The following is a 5,912-nucleotide window of genomic DNA, read 5'->3' as shown; positions in this document are numbered from 1 at the left end:
TGAAACGCTCAGCCGACATAAGCGTGCACTGTTGCACTAAACACGTTGCCTAGCTGAGAGGAGCCGGTGGTTTAGTCAACTATGATTATTATGCAATGTATTTTGCACCAAAAAGGATATTGTTACATTCGCAAGCCCTGTACTTGGCATCTTTGCTGGAAGCGAGTTGTTACACAATCACACATCCCCAACGTAACCCACGCCAACTGGGATGCCGCCCTGGTCAGCTGGGACCCGAAGGAATAGATTTGTATGATCCAACGTTCGAAAGAAATCGGGGAATCCAACTGTGCTTTTTACTGATGGAAGTGACCAAACTTAGTGCCAATAAAGTTTTTAATCATCATCATTACTCGACACTACGGTCACAGCTGGTGCGCTTCAAGCTCCTAAGATGAAGCCCGTAGACCGCAGGGCACTTTAGATGTAATCGTTTCGTCGCTGGTAAAGAAGCGAATGTGGTTTCATGCGACACCGGCTTTTAATGCTACTCGCTTCAAAACGATGCATGGCTAGTGATAGTAAAGCATGCAATTCGTGTAGCTGGCTCGTAAAATGCGCGCTAACGGTCAATATACTATGCATCCGCACTTTGAGGGGCACGTCGCATATTGCGGGGAAGTAAATCGAGGGTGCCGGGAGTGGAACTAATATTTGCTGTCGACATTCAAGGCTAACTACTATCAACGAACTGCTAGTTAGAAGGCGACGGCTGCCAAAAGACATGCGTGGCAGCGAACACGTACTGGAATTAATTCGGTGTTTCTCTCGTGGCTATATTTCGAGGACGACCGGCCATCAAGTGTCGTCGAAGTTTGCAGTGCCTCGTCTTCAGAGCTGCGAACCCCTGGCCTGGCACATGCATAGGTCACCTGCAGTACCGAGGTGGCCCTTCAATTGATCCGATGCATGCCTAAAAACTGGTGCCGCCAGTCGTTTGACCCGCGACAAACATGAGAACACATTCTGGACGATCGAAGGCGCTCGTTTGGCTGATAATATTTTTTGCCTTGGCGCTTTCGACGGTGCTGCCATCGACACGGTGAACTTCAACACAGGTTAATTTTCATGGGACCCAGCATCAATATTTTCCAAAACGGCAAACAGTTGCTTTCGCTCTCTTACTGCAATGCCAGTGGTATTCGGGGACACCTAATTAAAAAAAAATGGTAAAGACACTTACGACTACTTACATGTGGGAATGCGAAAGCTTGTCATGGACGCAAGACGTGGACGTTTGGTTGCGGTTTGCGAAGTCAGTTTATCTCCGGCGATCAATCAATCTTTTTTTTTTTCGAAGTATGACACCACCCACACACAAACACAGGTAAGCACTATGCAATGAGAAATCGTATGACACCGCCTGGAAAGCTGTACGACACACAGTTGTGTCACAGTTTTGTTGTCACGACATGACATGAATGTCACGACATGAATGGCTTCAAGTGGAGTTCGGCCAGTGGCGGGTATCATGTATAAGATTGTCCGACGTGGCGATGCTCGGCTTGCTTTGTGCGTACTACGGCCGCTTGATGACGTCACCCTTGTTTTGCTTGCCATCACCGAGATTTTCTGCACCATTTTCTGTACGCGATTTTCTGAGTGACGTCACAGCCGCGCAGCCGGTGAGCCGCGCGCCTCCGACCGAGAGAGAGACTGCGCATGCGCGACACGCAGCTGGCCCGCCGTGCTCTACTGCGCATGCGCGGCAAGGGGAGGAGGAGGGTCGCGGTGGAAAAAAAAACACTGTCATGGCGGTCAAGGAGAGCGAAGCCGACGCTGTGCGTTCAGGGATCTACCGTACAGGGGGGTAAAGCTGAGCCGCAAAGCGGTCCACGCATGTAAGTCGCCATCTTGAACGCCATCTTACAACACACTATTGTGGCCAGCACAGTTTTTTCTCGCAAAGTGAAGGATGGCTGAAGTTTGAGTTTGAATTCGGAAAACTGCGGCAGAGATAATAATTATATGTCATTCTTACGCGTATTTTCATTGTTTTAAACACATTTTGTAATCTTTAGCATACTGATTGTGGTCACTTCTTTTAATATCGGACGATTGCGAACATGTTCACGAGTGAACTGAATAAACGCTCTCGGAGTTTCAGTTTTAAACTTCTGCTTTCGAACCTGATTTCAAGGCACTTAATTCAAGGAGCTGCATACGACAAGGAGTCACTCACGCTCTCGTTCACCGCGATGCCACCTTCGTGTGTTGATGCATAGCAAAAGCTCCAAAAGGATAGGGCACTTTGCATCATTTGTGAGTAAACGTGGGAAGAGATACATAGCACATTTCACGACAACTGTCTACTGTAAAGCGTGTAAATGAAAATCTCCCGCTCTTGGAACTCTCTTTAAAGGCGGCTGACACCAAGCGAATGAACCTTGCAGCCGTTTACTTTTTCACGGCATTCGACTTTCTTAACGCCATCGCCTCAATCTGCTTGACAGAGAACACGTTGGCGATACTTATAAAGTATGCAGGTGTTCTTGCTTAAATCCGTTTTAGTACGATTTTCATCACTAATGCATGCGGTAATTAAGGTAACACTGTTGATATGAACGGCCGCGCAACGACAACGGCACAAGAAGGACATGCGCAGTCTACCAACTATTTATTTTACGGAAAAGAGGCACACTTATAATCCTCAGCTCAAGCGTATCTGACAGCGCATTATTGCTCCGAACACAGCCAGTGGCAGGAAATCGGCTTGTAAACAAGACAGCATACATGTAATCGCAGGACCCTTCTTATCCCGTGCGTATAAAGTACTTGCGGCACTATAGCTTCTCATAAATGGGTTTTGAAACCAAACAGAGGAATAAAAAATATCTCAGCAAAAAAGCAGTGTCACACATTAGAAGCAAAAGCGGCCGTAAACCTAAAAAAAACCAACACAAAAATAATAACAAAAACCCACCACAACAACCAACCAAGCACGCACAATTTAATGCGCACAGTGCTGGACACGAAACGAAGGTTTCTCGAGCGGTACATGGCGTTTCATGCATTTCTGCCTCCACCTTGTTTCATTCGTTTGTGATGAAGCTCTGAGCGTTGCTGCGTACGAAAAATCCCATTATGAGCTCATGTCGCGCCAGAAAAACACGGCACCGTCTTCCTCGGCGAAGGAGAAAGATTTAAAAAAAAAACGCGAGAGGCCCGCGGTACTCTAACAAGCCTTCGACATTTAATATAACAATTGTAGGAACGAATTGCGCACAAAAGACACACACAGGAAAACACGAGGGAGACTGAAAGAGCGCAAACTATCAACTGGTGTTTATTGGATTCAGTGCCGCTTTGTAGGCAGTGTGCACACGTGCCTACAGAGAGGGGAAGGAGGGGATGAGGAGGCAAATGAACCCTGCGCCGTTTTCGGTGGAACGCGCTGTGCCTTGGTCTTGCTTTTTGTGGGATCGTCTGCAGGAAGTTGCCCTGTGCCTGTGGACACCATATTTTGGCAAGTGTTCCCCCTTTTAGGGGTTTTCTTCACGATTTGTACTCGACCACGGTGCGGCGAAATTAGGCCTAATCTGTAGGCCGAGCCGACGCCTGCGGCGCCGGGCTCCAGGGCCGTGCTTTGTGGTTGTGGGCCTTTGCGAGGCTAAAGATGATGGAGTACTCCGTTGAGGGAGAATCTATAACGCCCGAAGAATTCGAGGCGGGAGAATGGGCCTGGGTTTTGAAGGCGCAAGATCGCTTCAAGAAGACTGTGTACGGGGACCACTCCGAGAGTAGGCCTACCGAGAAACAGGCGGGCAGCGACGGGCGTCCGACGCACGGAGCAGCCCAAGTCAAGCGGGGGAAAGCGCCGGTGTGGAAGAAACGGGGACCGTTTCTGAAGATGCCAGCCAAGGATTTCAAGGTTGTGTGCCGGCCCAAGAATTGGGACTTGAGCATAGTGACGCCGAGGGAGCTCGGATGTGCCCTGAGAGCGGCAGCGAAGCTGACGAACGCGACTGCGGTGGAAGAAGACCTGGTGCGGGTGAATGAGACAAACAACACGATGACGGTGAGCACGCCGTGCATGAATCGTAGTGGGGCATATGCGAATGTCAAGACGCTCAAGCTGGGCGGTCGTGACCTTGAGGTTTCGGCGTACGTGGCGGCGCCGGAGAACTCTGTGCGCGGAGTAATTTACAATGCGTACAACGGATGCCCAATGGCAGAAATTCGCGCAGGATTCTTGAAGAGGAATGAAGACATGGAAATTTTGGATGCCAGACCTTTGGGCAAGTCAAAGGCGATTCAGATCACGTTCGGGGGGAAGCGCGTTCCCCGGCAAGTCATCTATTGGAACTGTCTGTACGCTGTGATCCCATATAGAGAGTTAGTCGAGACCTGCTATAACTGCAGACGAGTGGGACATCGGGCGGACGTTTGCTATCGTCCGAAGACTAATTTGTGTCGCCGCTGCGGGAAAGAACATCCTGCACCACCGGAGGGAGAGTCGCTGACCTGCACGCCGGACTGCATCGTGTGTCATGGGGCGCACAGCACGGGAAGTCGGAACTGCAAGTTTCGCCTAGCCCGTCAGCAGCCGATGGGTCTGCAGCAGAGCAACGAGGACAAGAGCCAAACTGGCAAGGAGGAGCGACGTTCGAGGCCCAGGAAGCGGTCATCTAGCGGTGTGAGAGGCGATAGCAAGAGCAGGGACCGGTCAGCTTCCTTCCCGCCACTGCCCGGACCCGAGCCTGGCAAAGGAGGAGGGCAAGGTTCCGGTCATGGACGAAGCCCAAGTGCCACGAGGAAAAAGGTGAGCTGGCCCAACGCGGGCTCCCAAAATGAGACTGCTCGAGAGAAGGAGCTACAAAGGCAGGTGCTGCAGCAGGCCGAAACTATCAAAAAGATGGAAGCTAGGATAGCAGAGATGGAACGCGCGCTTAAAACCGGCAGAGTAGAAAGGGTACAGACGCCGTTGGCCCAGGCCCCACAGCAAGCGGCGCAGGCGAACGTTTCTCGCGTGGACGATAACACAGCTATGGAAGTGGAGAAAATGGAGAATCGGGGGACGGTCAAAAGGCCACCTCCGGCAGATGAGGGAGCTCAGGCAAAGAGAGTAGCAGAAACTTCGGCGGCGGCGGACACGCCGCAGCCAGTATTTAAAGTCACTTGTCTTAAGAGGGACATGCTTACCCTTGCGGAGAGAGTAGGAAAACTGGAAGAAAGACAGGATAGGTTGGAAGGCCGGGTCGACAGGATAGAAGCTAGACTAGGCAACATTGAGCAGCGTCTTGACGCCTTCACCAATGACATGCGGGGTTTCCAGACCCAGGTAATGGACATGTTTAAACAGCTAAATGCTATGCTAGAGGTTAGATTGCCTCCCGTAGTCGGCCAAGCGCCGATGTTAGTGAACCTAGGGCCTCACCATGGCCCCTCGCCAGCAAATTGAGGTTTGGCAGTGGAACTGCAGGGGCTTCCGTCGCAAGCGGGGGAACCTGCAGTTGCACATACAAAATCTGGATAGTAAGCCGGACATTATAGCTTTGCAGGAGGCTAGCGGCTCGGTGAAATTACCGGGATTTAAGACATTTACACCACCAGAGATTGATCGAGGGGGCGTATCGAGCGTCTTCACGGCCGTGTTAGTCCATCGCAACACCACAGTGATTCAGCATACCATAGATAGCAGCAGGGACGACTACGTCCTGCTGGAGATTTTGCCCAAAAGAAAGGACGATAAGAGTCTATTTGTTCTTAATGTGTACTCTTCTCCAAAAGATAAGGGGGTGGGCTTGTCAGACCTTCTGATAAAGACGCAACGGCTAGCGGCTAGGTCTCAACTCATCGTGGTGGGAGATTTCAATGCGCCTCATCCGGAGTGGGGCTACATCCGAGTCAGCCCGAAGGGAAATAAGCTTTGGCAGGTTGCCCAGGACCTGCGATGGACGATCTTGAACAAC

The 5,912-nt window shown here is 50.8% G+C and overlaps 1 pseudogene; it reads left to right on the top strand.

The window, feature by feature from the left end:
- Positions 1–3,616: 3,616 nt before the first annotated feature.
- On the top strand, positions 3,617–5,637 carry LOC149347664 (uncharacterized; annotated as a pseudogene).
- The last annotated feature ends 275 nt before the right edge of the window (positions 5,638–5,912 follow it).

Source organism: Amblyomma mixtum, chromosome 4, assembly GCF_055824585.1.
Source record: "Amblyomma mixtum isolate Tamu chromosome 4, ASM5582458v1, whole genome shotgun sequence".
NCBI classification, from domain to species: domain Eukaryota; kingdom Metazoa; phylum Arthropoda; class Arachnida; order Ixodida; family Ixodidae; genus Amblyomma; species Amblyomma mixtum.
Note: the sequence above shows the minus strand (reverse complement) of the source record. Positions and strands in the feature narration are given on the sequence as shown.